Below are 13,511 nucleotides of genomic sequence, written 5' to 3' on the forward strand. Positions count from 1 at the left end.
TGTTAGAAAAGGGGAAAGTGATGCCTCAAATGTGAGTACTTTTATTGTTGTACACATTTTTCCTGTGTTTGTTATTGCTTGCTTGTCTCACTGATTTAATTGTGCTAGTAGTAGGCACAGCTTACTTCTCATATCTTTTTATGTGCAAAGGGATATACTCTGATGATTTTTGAAAAACACTTTAAAAATGAAAATTGTGTTTTTCTTTATTTCATTTTGATGGATATCAATGTCTGGCTTACTAGATAAACAAACACACAAGCAGACATCACAATTAATGATATTGACGCTTAGCCAGTACTTTGTCTTGTCATGCTGTCATCCCAACATCAATAGGTAAATGCCTGATTATTCTAGTATAATGCTGCTGCTTGTCAAGGGGTCTATAGTCGCCGTGAGATTGACATTGCCAGAGTCTGAGCCGTCACTATTTAAAGAATACCTACACATGCACAGCGACGCATGAGCACTACATAACAAAACATGCTCCTGCATCAATTCCTCTTGTCCCCAGATGCAGTCATCATCCCCGCCTGAAAAAGTTAATCCATTGAGCTTGTCACGGAGTGTAAAGTGATTGGAGCAAGCAAGCCCTGATGTCACAAGAGGATTTGGGACGAGAAGGTATATGTGGAAGGGGGCCCACATAAACACATACTACACCCAGACTTCATGTTAACAAGCCACATACACCAACTTAGCAAGAAAGGACTCAACCAAAAGCCTGGAGTTGAGAAGCAGGCCTCAAGGATAACTCAGCTTTGTAAGTGGTTGTATTTTCTTTTGAGTTTTTCTAGCCTTTCCATAAATAATGTTGCTGCTTTGTAATAGTCCGGGTTAGGCTTATTTAGTGGATGCTGAAAGACCTGTGTTCTGGAAAGGGATAGTTATTAGTATTATTAATAATTAGTAGTAGTAGTAGTAGTGGTACAACAACATTTATTTATATAGCACATTTTCATACAAAAAGTAGCTCAAAGTGCTTTACATAATGAAGAAAAGAAGAATAAAAGACAAATAAGAAATTAAAATAAGACAACCTTAGTTAACATAAAAAGGAGTAAGGTCCGATGGCCAGGGTGGACAGAAAAAACAAAAAAAAAAAAAACTCCAGAAGGCTGGAGAAAAAAAATAAAATAAAATCTGTAGGGGTTCCAGGCCACGAGACCGCCCAGTCCCCTTTGGGCATTCTACCTAACATAAATGAAATAGTCCTCTTTGTAGTTAGGGTTCTCACGGAGTCACTTGATGCTGATGGTTATACAGACTTCTGGCTTTTAATCCATCCATCATTGTTGGAACATCATGGTGCTTTGGGTAGATGGTGGTGGCGCACGCCACCACCAATAGGACACCGGAAAAGGAAACAGAAGAGAGAGTAGGGGTTAGTACAAATTTTGAATGAATAGTTATTATAATGAATTGGATATACAGAGTGTCAGGATTAAATTACAGTGAAGTTATGAGAAGGCCATGTTAAAGTAATGTGTTTTCAGTAGTTTTTTAAAGTGCTCCACTGTATTAGCCTGGCGAATTCCTACTGGCAGGCTATTCCAGATTTTAGGTGCATAACAGCAGAAGGCCGCCTCACCACTTCTTTTAAGTTTTGCTCTTGGAATTCTAAGGAGACACTCAGTTGAGGATCTGAGGTTGCGATTTGGAATATAAGGTGTCAGACATTCCGATATATAAGACGGGGCGAGATTATTTAAAGCTTTATAAACCATAAGCAGAATTTTAAAGTCAATTCTGAATGACACAGGTACCCAGTGTAGTGACATCAAAACTGGAGAAATGTGTTCGGATTTTCTTTTCCTGGTAAGGATTCTAGCAGCTGCATTCTGCACTAACTGCAAACGATTGATGTCTTTTTTGGGTAGTCCTGAGAGGAGTGCGTTACAGTAATCTAGCCGACTAAAGACAAACGCATGAACTAATTTCTCTGCATCTTTCGATGATATAAGAGGTCTAACTTTTGCTATGTTCCTTAGGTGAAAAAATGCTGTCCTAGTGATTTTATTAATATGCGATTTAAAATTCAGATTACAATCAACGGTTACCCCTAAGCTTTTTACCTCCGATTTGACTTTTAATCCTAATGCATCCAGTTTATTTCTAATAGCCTCATTGTATCCATTATTGCCAATCACTAAGATTTCGGTTTTTTCTTTATTTAATTTGAGAAAGTTACTATTCATCCATTCTGATGTAGTAGTAGTATCACGCACATGAACATCTCAATCCTATGTGAGATACAAGAAAGCTGGAATTTTTTAATGTGTAAATATAAATGTATATTCACCTGTTAATCTACAGTGAACAGTAATTCAAGTATTACGTATATTCATTAAAAAAAAATAAAAAGCAGAAACTACAAGAATTTTCATTTTTGGGGATTTTGATAAATAAGATGTTGACTTTTTTATTGTAACACAGTGGGTACTTTAACAATTATTTTCCTTCAAGCTTTTACTTAATTGGAACTTATTCATAAAATGAAAAGTTATTCCAGACTATTTAAAATGTATCAGACTAACAGAATGTCCCGAGCTAACCTGTGCATAGGCCAATTTAATTAGTTTCAAGATTTCTGGATCTATTTAAGGGGAGAAAGTGAGTGGCATCAGTAATTTTTTGATTTGGGGGTCCAGTGTGTGGGAAGAATCATCAAGTCCTTCAGCGTTTTCCAGAATCCTTGCATACCCCAGAAACACAACTGATAAATCAGTTAACTGATAACTTTAAAATCCTACTAATAACCTACAAAGCCTTAAACCACTTTGCGCCAAACTACATCAGTGACCTTCTCCATCACTATGTGCCTGTCTGCCCACTAAGGTCCTTGGATTCTGGCAATCTTGTTGTGCCCCACACTAATCTACACTCCATGGATGACAGCAGGGCCTTCAGCTGTATAGCGCCCAGACTCTGGAATGACCTACCGAAATTAATCAGGTCAGCTGACTCCATGAATTCTTTTAAAAAACAACTCAAAACTCATCTGTTCAGGAAGGCTTTTAGCTCTACTTGACTTGATTACCCTTCTCTCAGTTTACCTCTATGTCAAGATGCTCATGTAACCTGTGTGTGTGTGTGTGTGTGTGCGTGTCAGACCATCAATTTGTTGTCCGTTAGGCTTTTTTTTCTCTGAATTTACGGTCTTAATCTTCTTTATTTATTTATCTGGTTTGTACAACGCTATGTACTGTAAACCCTGCCGTTCTATCTTAAACTCTGAAGTGCCTTGAGCATGGAAAAGGCGCTATATAAATAAATTGTATTATTATTATTAAATTGCCTCAGCATGTGTAGGTGAGGGTGTTGGCTACAAGGGCTGGTTCTTAGTTTTCATCGGATGGTACCAGGATAGGCCATGACTTGCAGTGATGGCGTTAGAAAGTAATTAACATATATATGAGTGAAAACTGGAAACCCTGAGGCACTCCAAAGTACAGGCTTGCCAACATTTCTTTAGATGGAACACTTTGCAAAGGAGTTTAAGCTTTTAATTTTGAGAACAGGAACGAATACTTTTAGGAAATGTCAATGGAGCAATCTAAAAAAGTATAGAATGATATTTTGAAGGCTATAGGTACAATATCAATATGGTGTCTGAACAATAAATGAGGCTCACACAGAATTATTCTTAAGGTTCAAACAGGATCGGGAGGTACAGCGAGGCCAGGGCTGCATTATCATCTTTCACACTAACACTCCATCTAGAAACTACCTTAACACCTACAGCATGTCATTTCCATATTACAGGAGCCTCTATGGGGAAATTAGATTCAATGGATATAACCATTCTAATGACTGAGAGGGGGCAGCACGGTGGCTCAGTGGGTAGCGCTGCTGCCTCGCAGTTGGGAGACCTGGGGACCCGGGTTCGCTTCCCGGGTCCTCCCTGCGTGGAGTTTGCATGTTCTCCCCGTGTCTGTGTGGGTTTCCTCCCACAGTCCAAAGACATGCAGGTTAGGTGGATTGGCAATTCTAAATTGGCCCTAGTGTGTGCTTGGTGTGTGGGTGTGTTTGTGTGTGTCCTGCGGTGGGTTGGCACCCTGCCCAGGATTGGTTCCCTGCCTTGTGCCCTGTGTTGGCTGGGATTGGCTCCAGCAGACCCCCGTGACCCTGTGTTCGGGTTCACCGGGTTGGAAAATGGATGGATGGATGGATGACTGAGAGGAAATAAACATTTACAAAGGTGGTTCCCTTATCTTCCTAATCTTTCAGTTCGGTGTTCAGACCTCTTCAAGTCACTGGAGCAAACATGAAATTGCAAAAAGCTAGTACAGTAAGCTTGAAATGAAAATGAATAAATAGATGATAGATGGACCATTACAATAATATAAGACAACGGAGCCTTTACTGGACCAGAAATGATACAAAAATAAGAATTCTATCTAGCAATTGGAGATACAAAATGTGACTTAAATCCTCCTAGTTTTTTCTTCAGGGTATTTAAAGTGTTCATTACTTAGAATGATAAAGTTGATCTCAACACTGTAATAAAGAAAAAATGACTTGACGGATTTCAGGACTAATTTGAAAACATGTTTGTCACATTTAATTTTTATGAAACCTTTTGGAATTAGTAAAGCTGTTTCTGTGCTACATAGATCATCCTTAGCTACCGGCTTCTAGGGTCCTGCAGACCCCCAGAACTAAGTGGGTTAGAGAACGACTGACTGATTGTGCCACACAGTTCACAGTGCGGACACATTTTTTGCACATCACATGTAATAAACCTAAGGTGAGACTCACGCTATTAATATGTATCCTGCCAAATCCACTCTTCTTAATAAGATCTTCTCTAAAGCTGGTAAAGCTGGCCAGATTATCCTTTTTTCACCTCTCAGTCGGCTCTTTGGCTTTACCTAAAGTTCCTGTTACCCAAGGCAAGCCAAATTTAATCTCATTAGCTGTTACCTGAAAATTATTTTAAACAAAAAATTCTAGTGGTGACCTTTAACTGCACAAAACCCTTCATTGTTACCTAAGGAAATTCTATCCTATATGTATAAAAAGCAGCAGACTTGGACAATAATAAGACAAATTATTGACATACAAGAGTCTAGATTATAAATGCTGTGTTAATTTAATTCAAATCAACTTATTTTCAGTACACTTATTAACTCAGCATGCCATACAATAACTACACACATAGATGTAACAGAAAAAGAAAATGGTGAAACATAAAAAACATGCAAAATACATACAAACAAATACATACATACATACATACATACAAGGTGGATGAAGATCATTTTTCAAATGCAAAAACAAAGACTTTCTGAAAATATAACAAAGGATAATTGTAAATGAAGGGGACAAAAGCTAACTGATGAAGGTGCTTTCTGTTGTCCGTTTTTCTAAGCTACATGTTTCTTGTCAAAGCTCATGCTACAGGTCATAACTTTAAACATTATGATGTAAGCACAAGCTGTGAGATATGGTTAAAAAAGGTGACACCAAAACTATGAAAACACATATGTTTCTGTAGCGAAATTCCATACATCCAACTATCCAGGCAGCCATCTTCTAAACTTCTCGTTTTAATGCATGGTCATAGAGGGTGAAAAACTGTCCAACCAACAATTAGTACCTGATAAGAACCTACCCTCATAGTCACAACAGTTCATCACAGTCACACTCCCTCTCATCAGAATAATTTAGCTTCCATATTCAATGAAGGAGCATATCTTCTAACATGCATACTCCACTCAAAAAGCAGAATCGTTACAAGTAAAACCAGAAAGCAAAGCCATGTCAAGCACTCCTCTCAGCTAACTTTCTATTTTATTCTTTCAAAAACTACAGTGATTAAGGAATTGACATACTGAATACAGCATTTACAGGCACATTTATCCTTTAAGATACAGGTGAACAGTAAACTAAATATACCAAGCTAACTTATGTTTTGCATATTTATTAACTGTTCTCATACCACCCACATAATTTCACATCTTATTCCCCAGGATACGTAAAAGTAATTCTGTGTATAAGTGAACCTTTTGGACTGGTGTTCGTTATGGTTTATTTTGATTCCTATCTTCTGTCTATTGCTGGAATATTGGAATATGTTGGTCCAGAAAAAGAATGGAAAAAAAAAAAGAATAATGAAATGTAATTTTATTTTAGTTTGCCAATTAATAGTCATTAAGTGGTTAATGTAATGGCTAGATGTTGGAGCATTAGTGGTATGCCTTAAATACAGTAAGCAACTGGGAATGGAGAAATGATTAACAAATCAAAGTTATAAATCCAGTGGCTGACTGACTTACAGTAAGTAGTTAGTGTAAATGAAATGGCTAATAAGAAATAAGGGACCCACTCCAAGCTCCATAACATTATGCAGTCAATTAGCTTTGGATACATTAATGCTAGCCATATTTTCAGACTTATTGATGAAGATACATGAGCAAAGTAAACAAAAGGTCATCATGAGAGCGAGGCATTTGCTCTCTTCATATTAAATTCATAAATGCAGTGCTTCTTTCTTGCTCTAGAAGTCCTGGCAGCTACAAGCAAGTTTACATGCATCCAATTTCTGAACCCTCTTAAGTCAATTATAGGGACAGAGGGTATCAGTGTTTGCTACAGAAGGCAGGAACTAAACCAGAGACCAACTCAGAGATGATGACCTCGAATTACTACCTAGAATTAGTAAACTGAAGTACCTGATGAAAAATCCACACAGGCATTGATGTAAATCTAAGTGTGATTCAGCAATCATCTTAGCAATTAAAAGGAATCAGCCCTGTTCTACATGCGCTCATCACTTTGGTGTCTATTGTTTAATGCTGCGTTCACATGTTATAGTTGCCATGTGCAAGGTCTCACCTTTCTACTTTGTTGCATTCATGTGAATTTCCAGTTAGGGTTTTTATAAGATTTTAAGAAAAATGCAAGGCCACTGCTGATTAGCCAGTAGGTTCACTCAAAATGCAATAAAAGCTAAGGTAAAAAAAAGCTAATGCATTGCATTGTTCTAAATAATTCCATTATTTTAAAAAAATACCATTTCTGGAGACCCTTTTATTTTTTTAATTTTAATTATTATAAGATGAAGCGGCATGGTGGCGCAGTGGTAGCGCTGCTGCCTCGCAGTAAGGAAACCTGGGTCCTCCCTGCGTGGAGTTTGCATGTTCTCCCCTTTGCTGCGTGGGTTTCCTCCAGGTGCTCCAGTTTCCTCCCACAGTCCAAAGACATACAGGTGCATTGGCGATCCTAAATTGTCCCTAATGTGTGCATGTGGCCGTGCAGTGGGCTGGCAACCTGCCCGGGATTTGTTCCTGCTTTGCGCTCTGTGCTGGCTAGGATTGGCTCCAGCAGACTCCCGTGACCCTGTGTTAGGATTTAGTGGTTTGGATAATGGATGGATGGATTATAAGATGAAAAGTTGATGTTGTTTTACAATTAATTGAATTAGTTTTCTACAGATTTTCCCAATAAAATCTAGAATTTTAAAGAGTGTTGACAAGAAAATGTCCACTAAGTAACTCATATTTCCCATCTGCTCCATGCCACACAGAAATGCGGGTAACAATAATAATGCTCATCAATGTCATGTTTTTGTCCTCAGACATCCACAAGTTCAATTCTTCATCTGCAGATCTTGGAACAATGGGGGGCAAAAGGTTTATGAACTTCATGGGCAAAAGAAGAAACATACTAGGAAAAAGGTTTATTTCTCCTATGAGCAGTGCGAAACTCTCCCTATACCCCACACACAAAATGAAGAGTTAATTGCATTAACTAGTTACTCCTTAACATCAATCATACTATAGCCTAGGGCACCCAGTTGTCTGTTCCAGTGCCACCCTGGATAAAAAAAAATAGATCATATTCTGTTTATCTGCATTCTGATATGATATCCATAACAGACAAACACAACATGCCACATTTTCATTAATTAGGTTTTCATTGTTTAGTGGCCCTGAAAACAAACCCTCTGACAGAAGGAAGAACACATAAATAGCAAATGCACCTTAATTACCTTGAACAATACCTATGGAGTATGTTAAATAAACATGTACAGTACAGCAGGTTTTCTACTCATTACTAAGAAATCACGTCTGCTGAAGGGTAGGAATGTGCCATTACGTTTATTCTTATTAAGTGCATTTCCATTTATGAGCTCAGCACACTATGAAAGAATTGCAAAAATAGTATGAAAAAAATGCCCCATAAACAAAGCACAACATACATACACTAATAAACATTCAGGTAGAAGTCTGAAAAATTACACCATTTAACTCAATTCAGAAACTAACCCTGGAATAGCACCATTTATTTACCAGACCTATTCATGCACATACTTTATCCATTGTTTATACTCGCACACAACCATTTTATATTTCTCGGTTTTTCTAACAAACACATTTTAGGAAAACCAGAGAAACCTGAGAAAATCTCAACAGACACAGGAAGAATATTGAAACTCAAAACAGTCAGCAGATGGAAACAAAATTCAAGCCCAGGGCACTGGATCTGTGGGTTCAGCAATCACCGGTGTGGTGTGGCATCCACATGTAAAACACTGGGTTCAAACTATATTTCTAAGAATAGCTACATTGTTGAAAGATATTAAGGATGTTTATTTCAACATAGTTTCAAGACGTGTACCTTGGAGGTGAGCTCCCATTTGTAACAATTTAGTCATGGTGCCCTATGTTGTGAAAATGAGTCTATTATTTGCATTTTTCATTTGACGTCAACGCAAAATGTCAGTGTGACTTTGTTTCCTTTTGTATAAACAGTATTTAAAATTCTGTCCTCCTATCCAGCCCCACGTTGCATATTTAACATCAGTTTCAATGAAATGCAAAGCATATAAAGTAGTGGGAAAGTAGCTTGTCTGCTTTGGGCGAGTGTCATTATGGCTAATATAGGAACTGGAAGCTCATAGCCATTTAAGCTGCTCTGTATCGAGATCCTCTGGGTTCGTAGGAAATAAAGAAGGGCACAAGGGGGTCAGTCTGCAAATCTTGTTTTTTTGTTTTCTTCACAGAGAATTTCTGTTGCATTTAGTTTTCTACTTAATCAAACTGACTAATCAAAATTAGTGAATTGCTACTTTCTACCACGCCAGAAAATAAAGGAGAGCTGAGCTGTTCTATCACCTTGTGGCTATACTTGTAGGCGCCTGAGCTTATCACAGCTCTCCTGGGTAAACCTTCGCGGCCACTGCACCGCACCTGTGCCCTGTCTGTCAATACTCATTACCAACATCCGGCATAAAATCAAGAAATGGATTGAAAAATAATTAACATGCATGTACAAGTACAGGCTCAAGAAAAACAAAACCTCGATAAGCCTTTTTATTAAACTTACAGGTTTGAACAACGTACAGTATGTTATGCTCACACAAAAGTGGAAAGTATGTGCTTTCTTCAAATAATGATAAACTGAAATGTAGGTGTTAATTTTAAACAGACAACCATATGACATAAGAACTGAAAGGGATTTCAGAGGACCTTTTATTTGAACTCAACTAGACAGGATTGTAGAAATTTGCGTCAGCGTAATCTTGTGCAATATACAGAAGCACCTTGTGTAAACTGACAAATGCTCGTTTTTATAATCTGTAAGGAGGGTGAAGTGGCCACATACCTTCGAACCACAAATCTTATTCAGCAAAAGGATTACATCTTAAAAGACAAAATTATAACTCAGCTGAACAGAAGAGTTATTTTTCTATTGGTAGGATTTACTGTGTTAAAAAAAATAACATACTTCCTATTCATCCCCCAGTTTGCTCAGCAAATATCACATAAACGTAATCATGCTTCATACATAATAACCAAAATGCATTCAGGGAAAATAGCATGGGGTAATCTTATATTAAAAAGTGCACCCTTATTTTGGACAGCTTGCTTAACAGAGAATTTGAAATCCGATGTGTGAAAACACATGCAAATGACTTCTATATCATTTCTCTGTATGGGTTTGTTTTATTCCTTGACATAATAGAAGTGAATCGTACCTGTAAGTTTTGTCAATTTTTTGTATTAAGGTTCTGCCCTTCTCTTAAATTTGCTGCAATATTGTATGCATCGTCCCCAGTAATACCTCTTTTCTTTACCTCATAAAGGATTCATTAGCAGAACATCTCACTTTTGACAATGACTCGAAATGAGACTAATACTTGTCAAAGTTATATGTGTCCTTTGCTGGCCGAAGATTCAAATCCTTAAAAATTAACCTTTTAACAAATTGTCTTAATGTTTGTGGCTTGATGATTTTGAAGATTCCTTGATGCCTGATGATTCCTTGAGCTGCAGATCTTAAAACAACAAGTTAAAAGGGTCACTTCTGGGTCTGTTTCAGTAATCTGGAGAAATAATGTTCTTCCATAAGTAACATCCCATGACGAGAGGGTCTTCCAGCTAGTGACATTGGTCAGAGCTTTGGTAAGCATGTCCTCATAGATGACTTTTATTGGCAGGTCACTTTGATGGGCCTGGAAGTTCCTCTTAATGTGTCTAGACCGTACAATTTGGGAAAAATTTGATTGTATTGCTCCACATCAAGCTATTTTGAATTGCACCTCTTAGTATTTGGTCATTTTTTTGTCTTTCCAGTCTTTAAATAGAGTAGTCCAAATAAATACTGGACCATCCAGTAGTAGTAGTAGCGGTGGCAGTAATATTGTCACACGTAAACAGTACAGTCAAGTTCTAACTTGCATGTCTAACTGTCCAACATGTTGCTGCTCTTATGATAAATCTAAAGCTCACTAGTGATTGTGAGAAATCCACAAAAGCAGTCATACTTGACTTAAAGAAGAACAGCTGAAGCTTAGACAGCTAAGTGCTTTTAACTGGGGGACTGATGCTCTTACTGCACTTTAATGTTCTTTTGATGATACTGTATGTCACCTTACTGAAAATTTTCCAGTGTAGTTATAGCTTAGTAGGTGTGCACAGTATTTCCCATTGAACCGTATTTCTTACTTTTGACCTAGTGCTGTTAGTTTTTCCAACCAATATAAAGCTGATTATTTTAATTTTACCAAGTATAAATGTTTTGGGGTTTTTTGCCAAGATTACCTGTGCTGCATAAAAAAGAGAAAATCCAAGGAAAGCAGCCGGTGTGTTGCAGCAACAGCAAAATTAGCCTGTTCTGTGCCTTCTAGCAGTCATTCCTGTGTATTATTTAACAATATACAGAGCCAGTTTAGCAAGTAGTTAAAGAATTTGTTATATAAGGTGAAGCCTGCCAAACCTTCCTAATATGTTAACAGCACACACTAAGAGCTGCCACCAGTTGCACAATCCCACCACTGATAATAACTTTTGCAATCCCTCCATCACCCAATCCAGGATTAGGCTAATGGGATTCATTCTTTAAATATCAAAGGTAAACGGATATTGGATGTTTGTAACCCGCGTAACCATGTGCAAGTGTTGAAGGAGGATATTACTGTGACAAGAGGTTTTAAAAAGCACTTAGTTTCAATGATGAAAATGGCAAAATCATTTGTTTTGAAAAATAAGTATTTGAATATTAAGCTCTACATGACCTAGACATGTTAGAGTTTACTATTTCTGTGTTGAGAAAATTTCCATCAGAGTAAAGTAAAAAAAATTAATATAAAATTTGCAGTTTGTGCACACTGAAAGAGTTGCTAATATGGTGTTTTCAAAAATACTTAATGCTGTGATTTCCTGTCTTTTTTTGTTTTGAGTATTTTTCATTGCTTAGTTTTGAATTTTTATTTTTAATTCTAATTTAATTATCTTTTTGTCACATCTTTGATTACTCATCCAGTTTTGGCTTCACACTGATCGCTATGGACTTCTAGCTGCGGGACAACATGTTTTAATTTAGGGATGGCATGCTTCTTATGAGCAAACGTTTGTAGTAATATTTGTTACAACTTCACCTAAAGTATATAGGAAAGAAACTCTCACAAAATAATTAAAAGTTTTCTTAGAAAAAAAGAATTTTCATGTTACCAATTAAAACATTCTTGTTTTATCACATCACAAACATTCACCCAATCAACCAGCCCCTATTACTCTTAAGATTCCAGTTTCTGGTTTTCATATTAGACCTCTGCCTCAATGATACACTCTTTTTCTCATGTCACATGTTCTGGTTGGTAAAATTCAATCTAATTCATGATCAGGGTGAGGTGCCAGCCCACCCACCCACACAGAGCTTATACAGAATTATGAATTAACAAAACACGTGACCTTATAGTCTTTTAAGAGAAATGGTGAAAGTCAATAGTAATGATTTTATTTGCAAATTAGCAAATATAGCACCTATATTAAAAAACTGACTCACTCATTTTTTTTTTTTTTTTTTAATATTTTTATTTTATTAATTTTCATTGTAATCATTCCATACAAACAGATCAATTTATAACCCAACAAATTTGAAAACAAATCAAACCCCACCCCTGAGAAGGAGAGCTTAGCTAAAGGAAAATTTCTTTAAGCTTTTTAATAAGGCAACATTAGACAAAAGAAGGGGAGAAGTAAATATCTATATAAATAAGAGATGGAGAAGGGAGTTAAATGCAATAATAGTTAATTCTCTTATTCTAAAATAATATTGATTAAATCCTGCCAAGTTTTGAAAAAATTTTGTACAGATCCTCTAACTGAAAATTTGATTTTTTCCAATTTCAAATAATATAAAACATCAGTTTCCCACTGACTTATAAGAGGAGAATTAGGATTCTTCCAATTTAACAAAATAAGTCTGCGTGCCAAGAGTGTAGTGAATGCAATCACCGTTTGTTTGTCCTTCTCCAATTCAAGTCCATCTGGAAGGACACCAAACACAGCTGTTAGTGGGTTAGGAGGGATTGTGATACTAAGGCTGTCTGAGAGGCACTTAAAAATTTTTGTCCAAAATGATGTTAGTTTGGTGCAGGCCCAGAACATGTGACCCAGTGAGGCAGGAGCTTGGTTGCAGTGCTCGCAGGTTGGATCCTGGCCTGGAAACATTTTGGACAGTTTTAAGCGAGACAGGTGAGCTCGATATATAATTTTTAGTTGAATAATTCTATGCTTTACGCATATAGAACTCGAGTGAATTCTCTGCTTTGCTACCTTCCACTCCTTTTCTGATATATTGATTAAGAGATCTTCTTCCCAATGTCCTCTTGGATCTTTGAAAGGTAGGGACTCTAATAAGATTTTATATATTGTGGAAATAGTGTTTGTTTCCTCGGAATTGAGCAGTATTTTTTCCAGCATTGTGGAGGGTGCAAGGTGGGGGAAATCGGGCAATTTCTGTTTAACAAAATTTCTAATTTGAAGATAGTAAAAGAAATGTGTAGCTGGGAGGTTAAATTTTGAACGTAATTGTTCAAAAGATGTAAATATGTTGTCTATATAAAGATCTCTGAGCATTTTAATCCCAAAACTTTTCCAGGTATTAAAAACTGGATATACTTGCGAAGGTTGAAAGAGGTGGTTCCCTTGCAGAGGTGCCACTGATAAAAGATTTTCCATCTTAAAATGCTTCCTAATTTGGTTCCATATTCTGAGTGA

At 37.0% G+C, this 13,511-nt stretch overlaps 1 protein-coding gene across 1 annotated transcript in view; it reads left to right on the forward strand.

Annotated features, from left to right (window-relative positions):
* Window positions 1-659: 659 nt before the first annotated feature.
* Window positions 660-13,511, forward strand: part of LOC114663261 (retinal cone rhodopsin-sensitive cGMP 3',5'-cyclic phosphodiesterase subunit gamma-like) — an 18,171-nt gene continuing 5,319 nt past the window's right edge. Inside the window, exon 1 of the mRNA XM_028817001.2 lies at window positions 660-763. The gene's annotated coding sequence lies outside the window, so the exon portion shown is untranslated. The remainder of the gene's footprint in view (window positions 764-13,511) is intronic.

The sequence above is a fragment of the Erpetoichthys calabaricus genome, chromosome 12, assembly GCF_900747795.2.
Source record: "Erpetoichthys calabaricus chromosome 12, fErpCal1.3, whole genome shotgun sequence".
In the NCBI taxonomy this organism is placed as follows: domain Eukaryota; kingdom Metazoa; phylum Chordata; class Cladistia; order Polypteriformes; family Polypteridae; genus Erpetoichthys; species Erpetoichthys calabaricus.